At 35.5% G+C, this 15,106-nt stretch overlaps 1 protein-coding gene and 1 pseudogene across 3 annotated transcripts in view; both read right to left on the bottom strand.

The window, feature by feature from the left end:
* Positions 1-15,106, bottom strand: part of KCNU1 (potassium calcium-activated channel subfamily U member 1) — a 156,120-nt gene that overhangs the window by 35,298 nt on the left and 105,716 nt on the right. The window lies entirely within an intron of this gene.
* LOC103783681 (translationally-controlled tumor protein-like) lies at positions 11,539-12,361 on the bottom strand (annotated as a pseudogene).

Below are 15,106 nucleotides of genomic sequence, written 5' to 3'. Positions count from 1 at the left end.
TTCTTGGTTCAATCTTTTGAAAACTCCATTGTGACTGTCTCTTGAACATAATAGTCAAGTTCTAGCCAAAAATCAAGAAAAAAATCCTGTGTCCCAGGATGCCTTTGATGGTTCTGAGATTTTTGTATATCAAAGGCTACATCTGCCCTCTCTCCAACGACTTTATAAATAGCAAGGCTATTCAGTTTACACCTGACTTGGAAATACTCACTTATTGTCAATTCTGATGACTTCTGTATGTTATGGGGGGAAAAAATCACCTAAAATTGGGGAATGTAAGGGCAGGTTACATAATCAGTGCTTCCCATCTGATCCTACTCACATACCCCCTCCCACACCTATACACATATTGTAGTCAAATATTAAAAACTGAGCCTAATCTTTATGGCCACATTATGATTTAATTTTTCTGGATTTCATCTCATTGCTGTTTATTCATTATGAGGCATTTTATTTTAACTTGGAGGGAAATTTAAGGTTTAAAAAAATTGATAATTTTATATAGTTCATTTCCCCAGAAACCTGTGTATAAGCAAGCTGAAAAGAGATCCTGTGAGCGCCAAGAAACTTTCAGGACCAAGCAAATGGGGACATAATTCACCGTCCCTGTTAGAAAGGCCTCTGCGATTCCTTCCTTTTCCATGAGGAGTGAAATAGGCACCAGGCTCTGTGTCTTGCATCCAGCTTAGCCACTTAATCCTTGCTGTTACTCCTTTACCGGGTAAAATTTTAAAAAGACCTGCCATGAAATCTCATGGGATGTGACATACGTTGACAGCAGCCTGGTTACTTCCAAAGCACCAAGCCCCCTTGGTTGCCATCTGGGAAAACCTTAGGAAACCATCTGGGAAGAGGAAAATAAACACACTGTCTACCGGCCATTCTGCTTTGCTTGGGTTTCCCAGGACATGAAGACTTTCAGGGCTAAAACTGGTCACTCTGTTGCCCAAATGGCGATACTTCTTTGTGCTAATTTGAAAAGCTCTCTGGGAGGAAGAGGAGGAAAGAAAGAATAAAACACTTGAAATATCATGCCTAGAAAGCCTTCCACGTTGTGCAGAAAACTTTCTACACCTCTGTGTTTATTGATGAGTTCTGCTGATGTTTAATGGAAGAGAAGACAGAGAAGACAGCTAGGTGGCCAATAGCCCTGAAATGTTTTAAGATAAACAGGCTCTGTATTCTTCAACCTCTCTCTCTGCTTCCTGGTCTCTCCTGCTTCTTTGCATACACAGTCTTCATGAAGTCATTATTAAATTATAAACTTTAATAGTAGAGATAATAGGTATGATTTAAAAAACATCTGTAAATGGTGTTTTTAAAAGGAGGTATATGAAAATTCAGGATATCATTCTATTCAGTATAATCTTATTTCAGTTTACGTAGGAGAATGTAAACTGTGTTCTAAGGTAAACAAGATCAGCTGTGAGCAGAGTGTTCTGTTTGCCTTTAAATGCTGCTTTACAGATGGGCTCTGTCAAACTCATGGCCTCTGTTTTCAATGTTTACAATCTAAAATCTCCACGAAGGCATTTTTTTTTTCTATCTTCTAGCTTAGAAGTTAGACCCAAGATCAGGGTGGCCCCAGCCCAGGTGAGGCAAGACTAGGATAGAGTTTCTATTAGATAAATCCACATCTGAGCCCATATTTGAACTTCTCTCTGTTAAGCTTTGCTTTATTTCTGATGAGTAAAAACTGACAGCTTTTCCGCAGCGCTTTTTCTATGAATTTGTATAGGCATCTCTGAGTATAAATTGTTACCAGATGAAAAGAGAAAGATAAAAAGACAATTTCCCTCTTTCTCACCCATTCTGCAGATGAACCCTCATTTAAATCCCTTTATATTTCATGGAAATTGCATTTGGAATTTTCTACAATGTTAGGACAGATGAGACATGACCCAGAGCAGCAGGTACCTTTAATAAAAGTCGGAGTCTGTGCCCTCAGCTCAGGGCAAGTCTCAATCCTCATGATAGCAATTTCTTCAGCCAATTTTTTTCAGCATAAGGTTGTAGTTTTAGGTGCTCTTTCCCACACTCTCCAACACTTTCTAAATATCAACTTGCATAGTAAGTGTAGAAGTTGATCTAAATAAAAAATACTTCCCTCCCATAGACAGTTGTTGGCATAAGGTTTTCTTTGTGTATTGGACAAGGACCTGAACAATGAAGTCAGTTACTCTGACACTTTCAATGCTAAAACGCATTACTGAAACAAATGCAAATTTCAGACACAAGACTGTTTTTTTTTTCTTTTTTCCTTTTTGGTGGGGTATGGAGATGGGGAATCGGAGCATGAGATATCTGAAAACTACCTCCCTTTTCATTGTATTGATCCACTTCCCAAGGTTTTATGGGATTGAGTTCAGGTCAGGGTTCAACATGACATAAATGCTTTCCTTATGCAGTGGGTTGGGAGGCTTGGCCTGGAAAATTATTAACATTATTAACAGTCCCAAAAGGAATTGGGACTGGAAACAATAGCACCCATCTAAATGTTACTGGTGTGAGGTGCACATGTGTTTATGTATGTGAGAGAGGGATACAGGGGGCAGGTATCAAACGCTGCAGAGGAAATTAAAATAATTGCAGGGTATATGAATAGTTTAATGTCTTTTCTCTAGAAATAGGAAGTTATTTGTGAAGTCTTCTTATCCATATCGCTTAGTTTCTCTGAAATCCCTGTGGCTGAATGTTGAAATGGAGTCAACATAGCTGGTGATTATGGATTTTTGAAAACATTGGAAGGACCCAATGATGCGTTGAGGACCACAAACTTTAAAAATTTCCTCACGTCTGGAAGCCATCACTGGAGGAAAGCCTGTGAATACAGGCATCCTGAGTGTTACAACATTTTACTTAGTACCAGCGACCTATCAAGAAGCAATGGAGATAATGGAGATGGAGGCCATTTGGGATCACTCATGACATGGAGTCCTCCCTGTCTGTGCGTTACACAATGGCTATTTATAAAAGGAGGCACACCTTGATTAAAGATGAAAAGTTAAAATTAGAAGTCTCTTGTGGGAGGGAAAAGGTTATGGACAGTGTTCTTTAACAAGAAGATGTGATTAGTGTAGGTCTGTGACTAGGGATGAAAGGTAAGCGTCAGAATTTTTTAGTGGGCCGTAGAAGTGCAGGGTGAGATGGCCTCCATAAGGCAGGGGCACTTATGCTTAGATGTTTCCTGTGCTTTAGTTTTTTAAATTAAAGGTGAATGAAAATGAAAAGGGGTAAGAAGGAGGATATTCACCCTGCTCTGTTCACCTCTAATTTGAAATGGAGTTTCTAAAGGTCATTAAGTCCTCAGCTTTCCTGATGTGTGACTCTTGGTGACATTCATATTTGGATTCCTTGAAGCTAAGACCTGTTGCATCAAGAAACTATTTAGATGTTCCACTTCTTATTCTAAAGCTCCAGAGGGAAATACTGGAAGTCATTTATTTCCTTGTAAATGTTTTGTACTTAGTTGCAGCCATTTATGGGGGGAGAGAAAAAGATAGACAGAGAGCAAGAGAGAGAGAGAGAATGATTCTATAAATTTTATGGGAATTTTTCTACAATAGAGGGAGAGAGAGAGAGGGAGAGAGAGAGAATGATTCTATAAATTTTATGGGAATTGTTCTACAATTTGAAAATCACCACCAAACACACACACACACAGCTTTTGGCAATAAAATTCTGTCTTATGTATAATCAAATGTCTGCACAGTGGAACCACTGTGCATGCTGATAAGTGAGTTTTGACTCAGACTCTTTTTGCTATTGTCCCATAGCAAGAACAAAATCACCCCATGGTTCACCACTAGTTATAACTCAGGCAGAAGCACATGCATCTCTCTTTACTGATCTTGTGGAGTAAATGGAAGATGCAAAATTGTGTACTGTGAAAGTTTTTTAGGTAATCAACCTTGGCTTTTATAGACTAGAATAAATTGGCATCTGTATGAAACTATCTTAATACAAATATAAATAATATCTCACTTCCTGGTGATCAGTTTCTTGATTATTTTGCAAGAAGAAATGTTTTCCTATAATCTCTTTCTTTTTCATATCAAAAGCTCCATTGAAATAGATTCCCAATCATGTCTAAGCTCTTTTTACTGTGTGAAAAAGAAAATAAACTGCATGTTCTCTGAAATCTTCCTCCAACCTCTTCTATTTGATCACCTCAAAGGAACGGACCTTCTTTCTCAGAGTTCCAGGGGTAAAAGTCCAACAGTAACCACACCAAATTTTAGATGTCTTAAAGATCATCGCATTCTATTATTTGATTCCTTTATCTGCTGTACTATTACTTTTTGTTTCCATGGAAAATTGAGATTATATAATTGAGTCAATTTCTCTTTAAAAGTATTATTTACCCCTACTTTTCTCAATTTTCCAACAACCTATTAATCTAAACTCAAAACATTTATTAATAGTTTGGAATGAAAATTATTGCTCTTATCAAATTATCATAAATCTAATCTTTGACTATTGTTTCCAGACATCTGATGTGATACTGTTCATCTTAACTATCTGGAACAGAGTTGACAAATTTTATTTTGCAAAGGGCTAGATATAATATTTTAAGCTCTTCAGGCCAAGAGGCTAAATCGATATCATGTAGGTACTTACATAACAAGAAAGAAAATAAGTTTTTATAAATATTCATTGATGATATTTAAAATATAATAGTTTAGTAATTTAAATTTCTTAAATTATAGGTCTACTAATGAAAAAAATAATTTTTAAGGGATTTTTAAAAATTGGCATTCATAGTTAATATTCTCTATAATCAAAATTAATTGCAAATGTTCATATGTTAATGTTAACAACAACAAAATTTAACATATTTTATCTTTGAAAAAGTCTTTTCACACAGATAGGTACTATCAAATACCAATAGTGCTCCAAGAGCATAAGATTCTATAATAATTGAGTATATTTATTGCTTAGAAGGCATTTATAGAATTTTATTAGATTCTTCTTTTGATATTTGCCTTTTAGCATGTCGTTATATTGCAGATTAATCACTTGCAATGAAAGTTTAGGTAGAAACTTCTCAGCTGCATTGTTAAGTAAACTTTGAAATATAGAATTTTTTTAGCACTTGCATCAAGGTCTAAAATGACAATGCTGAAACTGAGATCAGAAAATATATCTACAGAAAATTTGTGTGGAAATAGTAATCTCATTTTTTATTTTAACTTTTGACAGCATGGGAAGTATATAAAGAAGAATGACATTAATTGTGATTCAAAGATTGATAATTGTCATTGTAATTATGATAGTATAAGTTTCACATGTTAGCTCTGCTTTGACTTTCAAGTTTAAATTTGTTAATAGAGATGATGAAACCTGCAGTGAATAATAAGTTTTGAAGTCATTTAGTGTTCGGAAATGGTGGTTGACAGCACAGTTCTTCTTATTCAGAAACATTTTAATCTTGATCCAGGTTTTTAAAATAACACAAAAGGCCAGGTACAGTGGCTCATGCTTGCAATCCCAGCACTTTGGGAGGCTGAGGGGGGCAGATTACTTAAGGCCAGGTGTTTGAGACCAGCCTGGACAACATGGTGAAACCCCATCTCTACTAAAAATATAAAAATTAGCTGGGCGTGGTGGTCAGTGCCTGTAATCCCAGTTACTTGGAAGTCTGAGGCAGAAGATTCACTTGAACTGGGGGGCAGTGAGCTGAGATTGTGCCACTGCACCCACTCTGTCTGGGTGACAGAGTGAGATTCTGTTTCCAAAAAAAAAATCACAAAAAACTTTACTATTGTTAAGTTCTTAAACTGATGTATGGTAGGGTAAGTCAGGATATTCAGATTTTATTTCTTACAAAACTTTATGGAACTAACAATGGCAAAGTTCATGAGAGCTAACAAAATTCACCATTGACACTTCTGGTTCAATAACTCATGATAAATTAATATATTCTTCACAAAATACTTTCTGATGGATAACACAATAAGGACTATAGTCTTTATGCATTTTACATTTTACGAACTTTGTAAATTTGTCTAACTAGGACTGTTTCTGGTCCACATGTATTTTTGTATCATCTGTAATACATCTTAGCAGATTCTGCTTCAGATTATACTGAATTAATATTTTCTCAACTTCTTTGAATATATTTTCACAGGTAGTTGTGCCATGCAGACTATTCACAGAGGTCATTTAGGTACTTCAAACTCTGCCTTGACTCCTTGAATAAATAATAACTAAGCTGTATCAGTAACATATGTTAACATATTAAAAGCTGAGAGAAACCACTCACAACTATTTTCCTCATTTTTAAGTGACATTGATATTGCTTCTGATGTCTTCAATACTTCCAGCAATGATTTTTGCTGAAAGGTTAATAGTACTAGGCAGTTTTATTTTGTCTGGATACATTTTTTCGTCTGCTGCAATCAAACACAATTTAATTGATTCACCATTAGTAAATGACTTCTCTTGCTTGGCTAACAAGTGAGTCACTCAGAAACAAACTTTGATTGCAAATTCTGCTGTGCTAAGATGTTCTTTTAAAATTTTATAATTTTTCTAACCATGGCTTTACCATGAATTGAGAATATTGTGATAAGTGCCAAGTTTGATAATATCAACATATATTGTAGTCTTTTACCACAGTATACTTTCATTGCAAATTAAATACAATGCTTTTGTATGGCAAACCATATAAAAACAGGTAGTGAAGTGGATTTTGACTTCTAATCTAGAAAGCAGCCTGACATCATTTTAAAATAGCATTTGCATAGACCAAAGATATCACAAATACTCAGTGGCATTTCTTAATCGAAAATTTTTTCATGAATTATCTATATTTCTAACATTTTTGGATTTTTGGCTTGCAGATTAAAAGTGTCAAGTTAGAGATGAAGGAAGGCGTTGCTGCAAAGAGATGGTCTTAAACCAAGTTAAGGGACCATTACAAGTTTAATAGGAAGATGAAAAATAACTATAAAAAGTAACTACAAGGGACATTCTTCCAGAATGGCAGAGTTAGGGCCTTTGAATATTCACTATTCTACACAAGCAATGAGAATATTGACAAAAAAATTATCAAAATCAACATCTTCAGAGTTCTGGAAATAAACTGGAGACTTGAAACAATATGAGGAGTATTTGTTTAAGAAAAATGGTGAGATCTTGGGAAGAACAATAAGCTTCATGGCATTTTTGAGAAGCGCTATTCCCATTCCACTATCTTTAGTTCAACAGTAGCCATCAAGATCAGAAGCCTTACAATAACAGTAGCTCTGAAAACCAGCAGTCTAGCAGCCACCAGAGAGAAAATAATAGATCTGAAGCTGTTAAATATCCTTATTCACAGAATATGTTACTATTTGAGCTTTCTAGCAGCTCCCTGGAAGTGCACACTCACAGGGCTTATCTTTATTTGGCCTGGGAGTTTTCTCAGTGGAATTTTTCCTGAGGCATTTAAAAAAAATAATCAGCAGTAATTTTTTTAAATTGCAAATATCTGAGTTATAGTTAACAATGTCGCAAAAAAAAAAAAGACCCACAAAAATCTTCAAAAGAAAAAGCTGGAGAATTAGAAGTCTATAGAGAGGGCCAGATGTGGTGGCTCATGCCTGTAATCCCAGCACTTTGGGAGGCTGAGGCAGGTGGATCACCAGAGGCCAGGAGTTCAAGACTAACCTGGGCAACATGGCGAAACCTCATCTCTACAAAAAAAAAAAAAAAAAAAAAAAAAAAACAAAAAGTAGCTAGGCATGGTGGCGCACACCTGTAATAACAGCTACTTGAGAGGCTGAGTCAGGAGAATTGCTTGATCCCAGGAGGCAGAGGTTGCAGTGAGCTGAGATCATGCCACTGCACGCTGTCCTGGGTGACAAAGCAAGACTCTGTCTCAAATAAAACAAAAGAAAATAACAGACTTCTATAGAGGGTATTAAAAGGTTTTGAAACATTCACTGTAGGAAACTGAATAAAAATAAAACCATGTGCATGTGCAGAGTTGTAAATACACCCAGGGGAAAAAAAACCTGAGGTATTCCTAATCTCTTCTGGCTGATCTTGAGACTGCACAAACCAAAAACGAAGGCTTAGGCAAAGATGTAAACTGCTAAAATGTCAAAGGAACTACCTCAACATGCACACAGAATCCCTTGGCAAATATAAGAAGACTTATCAGTTCAAGGCATTTAAGGAAATCTCAGTGCAATCATTAGCTGATCATAAAGCTAAGTGAGTAGAGATTTAAGTGTCAATATACAATAAAGCATAGCAAAATAGTTTGTAGAGTTGTCATATAATATTATTTAAAATGCCTGGCTTTCAACAAAAAATTATGAGACACAAAGACACAGTAAGTATGGACCATACCTGGTGGGGGGTGGGGGGTGGGAACACCAATAGAAACTGTCCGGAAGGAAGCCCAGACTTTCTAGGCAAAGATTTTATAAGAGCCATTATAAATATATTTAAAGGACTAACTGAAACCATTTTTAAAGAACTAAAGAAAAGTATGAGAACAATATAGCACTGAATACAAAATATCAGTGAGGAGATAGATTATAAGAAAAAAACAAATGGAAATTCTGGAGTTAAGAAGTACAATAACTGAAAAGAAAATTTTAGTGGAGGAGCTCAGCAGCAGATCTGAGTTGGCAGAAGAAGGAATAAATGAGCTTGAATATAAGTCAATGGAGATAATGCAGTCAGAAAAATAGAAATAAAAACCTATTGAAGAAATATACACAGAAGCTTCAGAAAACTGTGGGACATCATAAAGTGTATCAACATACACAAAATGGGAGTTTCAGAAATGGGGGAGAGAGAGAAAGAAGAAGAAAGAGTACTTAGATAATGGACACAAATTTTACATATTTAATGAAAACATTAACTTACATATCTAAGCAGCTAAAGGAAGTTTAAGTAGAGTAATCTCAAAGAGATTCAGACGTGGATATACCATAATCAAATTGTTCAGAGCCAAGGGCGAAGAGGAATCTTGAAAGCAGCAAGTAAAAAGCAACTCAGCATCTACAAGGGATCCTTAATAAGATTAACAGCTAATTTCTCATCAGAAACCATGAAAGCCAGAAGGCAGTGGAAGAACATATATAAAGTTCTCAAAAAAAAAGGCTTATCAGTTAAGAATTCTATATCCAACAAAGTATTATTCAAAAATGATGAAGAAATGGAGACATTTTCAGATGAAGAAAAATGGCCAGAATTGTTTGCAAACTTTTATTACAAACGATACTAAAGAGTATTACAATTCCTTTAGGCTGAAATGAAAGGATGACAAACATTAACTTGCATCCACATTAAGAAACAGAGTGTCAGTAAAAGTAATTACATAGGTAAATAGGAAAGATAGTATTATCTCTCTATGCATCCGCCCATCCATCCATCCATTCTTCCAAGCATCCATCCATCCATCCTTTTGTATTATCTTGTCTGACTTAAAATACAAGTTTGCAAAGCAGTTATAGGATTGTGTTGATGAACCTATAATATTATAAAGATGTAATTTGTATGATAATCATAGCATAAAGTTGGGCAAAGAAATGGAGCTACATAGAAGTAAAATAGTTACGTACTAGTGAAAATAAGATGGTATTAATATGAACTATATTGCTATAAGGTGTTAATTGTAATCTCCAAGGCAACCACTAATAAAATAAAAATACTCTAAAAGAAATCACAAGAGAATTAAAATGGTACAATAGAAAATATCTATTTAACAATAAAATAAGGCAGTAATGGTGGAATAGATTAAAAACAGACAAGAGACATATATAAAAAATACCAAGTGGCAGACTTAAATGCTTCATTATTCATAATCAATTTAGGTATAAATAGATTACACTAATAAAAATACAGAGGTTGTAATAATATTCATAAAATATGTATTTCATTTACAAGAGACAGAATTTAGATTCAAAGCAAAAATAGGTTGAAAGTAAAAGGATGGAAAATAACGGCATGAAAATAGTAATTAAAGGAGAACTGTAGTGGCTATACTAATAATAAACACAATAGACATCAAGAAAAAAGGTAGTAAGTGTTAGCATGATTTATCTTTCTTCATTATTTTATTTTTAATCTGTCCAAATATTTATATTAAAAGTAGATTTCTTATATATAGCACATGTTGAATCTTGTTTCTTTATCAACTCTAACAATAGCTGTCTTTTAATTGTATTTATGCCACTCATATTGAAAAAATTATTGATATGGTTGGATTAATGTCTACCACATTTGTAATTGTTTTCTAATTTGTTACATTTGTTCTTTCTTTCCTGTCTTCTCTGGTTTTGATTGAGCATTTTATATGATTTCATTTTATCTCTTTTTGTAGCACAACACAACACTTATATATTTTTTTTAAATTAGGAGTTGACCTCAAATTTGCAATATATATTTTTAACTGATTTAAGTTTCTCTTTGAAAAACACTACACTGCCTAATGTATAGTGCATGTAGCTTATTGCAGAGTATTTCCAACTCATCCTTTCCATCTCTTATGATGCTGCTGTCATTCATTTCAAGTATCTAGGTATATTGGTCACCTCATACAATTTTACTATTAATACCTTAAACAGTTATATTTTAAGTCAATTAAAAATAAAAAAATTTAATTCATTTATTCTGTCTTGAATATTCTTTATATAGATCTCAGTTTCTGATCTATATAATTTTCCTTCTGCCTGAAGGCTTTCTTACTATCTTTTGACATTTCTTGTAGGGTAAGCCTGCTGGTGATAAACTGCCTCAGTTTTTGTTTGAGGAAGTCTGCCTGTTTCCTTCAATTTTGAAGAAAATTTGTTTGAGGAAGTCTGCCTGTTTCCTTCAATTTTGAAGAAAAATTTTACTGCAAATAGGATTTTAGGTTGATGGGGTTTTTTCTTTCAATACTTTAATTCACTTCACTTTGTTCTTACTTATGGTTTCTGACAAAAAGACAACTATAATTATTTTCCGTGTTTCTCCATGGGCAAGATGACTTCTTTTCATTTGGGTTCTTTTGTAATTTTCTCTTTTTTTTCTTAGTAGTTTGAATATGATATGCATAGTTGTATATATTTTGTTATGTATCCTACCTGTTTTCTAAGCTTTCCAGGTCTGTGGGTTGGCATTATTAATTTTAGAAAGGTCTCAGCTACTATTACTTCAAACATTTCTTCTTCTCCATTTTTCTTTCTCCTCCTCATATTCCAGTTATGCATATATTCACATTTTAAATTTGTCCCACTTTCTTTTGATATTGTTCTTATTTTTTATTCTTCTTTATGCCCTTTTATATCAGTTTGGAAATTTTCTGAAGATGTATCCTCAAGAGTACTTATTCCCTCTCTTTCTTAGTTTAAATGCATTTCATTTTTAGACAATCTACATGACAAGTTTTTTTTTCCTTAAAAGTGATGCCTCCACACCAAATAAGTCAGAATCAAAACAATTAAAAAGCTCAAGATGACATCAGTCTCATTTGTCTTAATCTCTGGTGTTGTGTTGATGACAAGTGGCAGCCAGTTATGATGACAGGTGATAGATCCAAAGTAATTACCAAATTTCTTAACATCTTTTAATTTCTAAACCATTCTTTAAAAAATCATATATGGGGTCATACTGACCATCCTTACGGTAGTTCAGCAGAGCAACCATGCCAGGTGGATTTAGGTTTTCACCAATAAAGAACTGGTAGTTTTGCTGGGCATGTGGCTTATGCCTGTAATCCAAGCACTTTGGAAGGCCAAGGCAGGTGGATCACTTGAGGTCAGGAGTTCGAGTTCAGCCTGGCCAACATGGTGAAACCCTGTCTCTACTAAAAATACAATAATTAGCTGGGCATGGTGGTGCATGCCTGTAATCCCAGCTACTGAAGAGACTGAGGCAGAAGAATTACTTGAACAAAGGAGGCAGAGATTGCAGTGAGCTGTGATTGTGCCACTGCACTCCAGCCTGGGTGACAGAGCGAGACCCTATCTCAAAAAGAAAAAAAAATGGAACTAGTAGTTTTTAAAATTAGCAAAGATGTGCTTGATTTGTTCTTCATTCCTGTTATAAAAGGTTTCACTCTTTCTGGTCTCTGTTCTTCAAGTTTTTCGTTGATTGATTTCATGTAATCTTTGATATACTTCTTGTAGGCTTCTTTTGTGAAGATGCTTTCCTGCAAGTGATGGTTTGTAACAATATCAACACTAGTGATTATCGTGCTTTCAGTAACTTCACCCTCAGTACTTTCAGAGGAGGAATTTCTGCCAATGAGTGAGTCATCAGTGTTCCCTGTTGTCTTACTGACCATCTTCTGCTCCACTTCCAGGCACAGCCCATTTGTGATCTCCCAGATCTTGTAAATGTCAGAGAACATCTCATTGTGGCTGATGAGGTCCTGGAAGATAATCGTGATGGGGCTGAAGGGAGATGAAGGTGGCACTAGCTTAGCAGAAGCCTGGAGTTCAGAGCACGGTGCAGCCAGAGTGGTGCTGTGGGGGAGGGAAGAGTGGCAGGAAAAGCTACTCTCCTTTTCACACTGTCCAGTCTACTGGTGAGCCAATCAAGGCATTTTCTATTTCTGTTACTGTGGTTTTGATTTCTAGTATTTTCTTTGATTATTTCTTAGGATTTCTACCTCTCTGCTTACATTGTCCATTCGTTGTTCCATGTTGTCTATGTTTTCTATCAGAGTCTTTAACATATTAATCATACTTATTTCAAATTCTGATAATTCCAAATTGGTATCATCTCTTAATTTGTTTCTGTTACTTGGTTTTTCTCCTCTATAAAATAAAAATAAAATTCTAAATCCCCCTTTCCCCGACCAACTGAACAGACTCCCTCTTGGACAAGGGCAACCCAGAAAAATCTTTAAAAACTGAGTTCCCAGCCATGACAGGAGAGGAGATTAGATGAGCCTCATGATACCCCCGTCCCTTCTATTGTTTCAACATAACTACTGACTAGTATTAATGTTAAAATAGAGATTATAAGACTGACAGAACAGACACTTTGTGGCAATAAGATACCAAATTACAAATGGAACTTAAGGCCATTCTAGGCAAGGGTTAAGTCATGTACCCTACACCTAAGAAATAAATGACATTCTAACTGCCACAAAGCTTTTTGTTTGTTTCTCTAGCAGCTAAACAAGCACTGACCTCAAGATGAGCAATATTAAAACAATTTGTAGTTCACCACCACATTCTGACTAACTAATCTCTACCAGCCATAACTACAGCTTTTATTGGACAAGAGACTGATTTCAGCACTTTCTATAGATAAGAAGACCATCAACCATGGATTGGTTCTGGCCAGTTTCCAGAAGATACACTCTTACATGCCTTCATGCCCTGAAAAGGCATTTTGATGTTTAGGGCCTAGTTGTGATACATTTAAATGTCTCATTTCTCCAAAAAAAAAAAAAAAAAAATACAAATGGCCAATAAACATGTGAAAAAATGCTCAACGTTTTCAGAAAAATGCTCAACTAATCATCAGATAAATGCAAATTAAAACCACAATGAGATATCACCTTTACTCCAGCCAGAATAGCCATTATTAAAAGTCAAAAAACAGTGGATGTGGCGAAAAGGGAATGCTTCTACACGGTTGGTGGGAATGTAAATTAGTACAATCTGTATGGAAAACAGTGTGGAGATTTCTTAGAGAACCACAAGCAGATCTACCATTCAATTCAGCAATCCCACTGCTGGGTATCTACCCAAAGGCAATATAAGTAATTATGTCAAAAAGACCCCTGCACACATATGTTTATTGCAGCATAATTCACAATTGTAAAGATATGGAAACAACCTATGTGCTTATCAACTGATGAGTGGATAAAGAAAACGTGGTATATATACACCATGGAATACTACACAGCCATAAAAAAGAACAAAATAATGTATTTTGTCACAACTTGGATGAAAGTAGAGTCCATTATTCTAAGTGAAGTAACTCAGTAATGGAAAACCAAATACTGTATGTTCTGACTTCTAAGTGGGAGCTAAGCTATGGGTATGCAAAGGCATACAGAGTGGTATAAGGGATACTGAAGACTCAGAAGGGGGACATTGGGAGGAGGATGAGGGATAAAAAACTACATATTGGGTACAATGCATACTGCTTTGGTGACAGGTACACTAAAATTTCAGACTTCACCACGATGCAATTCATCCATATAACCAAAAAACCACTTGTACCCCTAAAGCTGACATTAAAAAAATATTAAGTCTCCACCCCAAGGTAAACATGGGTCTTATGTTGCATGCATATCCATAGCTCTTCCTGTAACCTGTTGAATACGTTTGTTTTGCCAACCTGTTCAACATAAATCTCCTACCTCAACCCCTTCTCCTTTGAAATTCCTGTTTCTCGTTTTTTCTGGAGGCACACTTCCTGGCTTGTGGGATGGCCACCTTACAGGCTGCAACCTTTTACAAGAAATAAAGTCTCCTTTCCGAATTTATAAATGGTGTGGTTTTAAATTGAACATCTCAGAGAGAGTTTTGTTTTGTTTTTGGCTTTTTGCATTCTTTGCAATTTTGTTTTACAATAGGATATGTTATATTGGATAATAAGAACTGAGGTAAATAGGTGTTCAGTGTGAGGTTTTATGTTAATCTAGCTAGGAATTGCACTGTTTGTTTGCTGTAGCTGCAGTTTTCAGAGGCTCTAAATTCCTCTAGTGTCATTGCTTTTGTCTACTTTGTTGTCTTTGGGTTTTCCTAAGAACTCCTTCTTGAATAATCTGTACCTTGCACCTCTTTCAACTATAATTCCCTTTTGTGATACTGAAGCCCTATTGGTGTGGTGGTAATGTGTGGGATACGGGAAGATTATATGATTGTATGATGAAGTCTCCGATTTTTCGTGGGTCTGTTTTTGGAAGCTGTGACCATCAGCATGGATCTTAACTCCCCATGTTTCTCCTTTCTTCTTCAGGTGATACAGGGGTAGAGTAGGAGACATGCCATTCCCTCAGCTGAGGCAAAGCCCTGGAGAGCAGGTCCTTGTAATGGAGAATGCTCTGATTGTATTTCTTTTTTCCTTTTTCTTTTTTTTTAGACAGAGTCTTGCTCTGTCTCCCAAGCTGGGGTGCAATGGCACAATCTTGGCTCACCACAACCTCCACCTCCTGGGT

The sequence above is a fragment of the Pan paniscus genome, chromosome 7 (assembly GCF_029289425.2).
Source record: "Pan paniscus chromosome 7, NHGRI_mPanPan1-v2.0_pri, whole genome shotgun sequence".
Classification (NCBI taxonomy): Eukaryota; Metazoa; Chordata; class Mammalia; order Primates; family Hominidae; genus Pan; species Pan paniscus.
The sequence above is the reverse complement of the archived record's forward strand: the minus strand, read 5'-3'. Positions and strand labels throughout refer to the sequence as shown.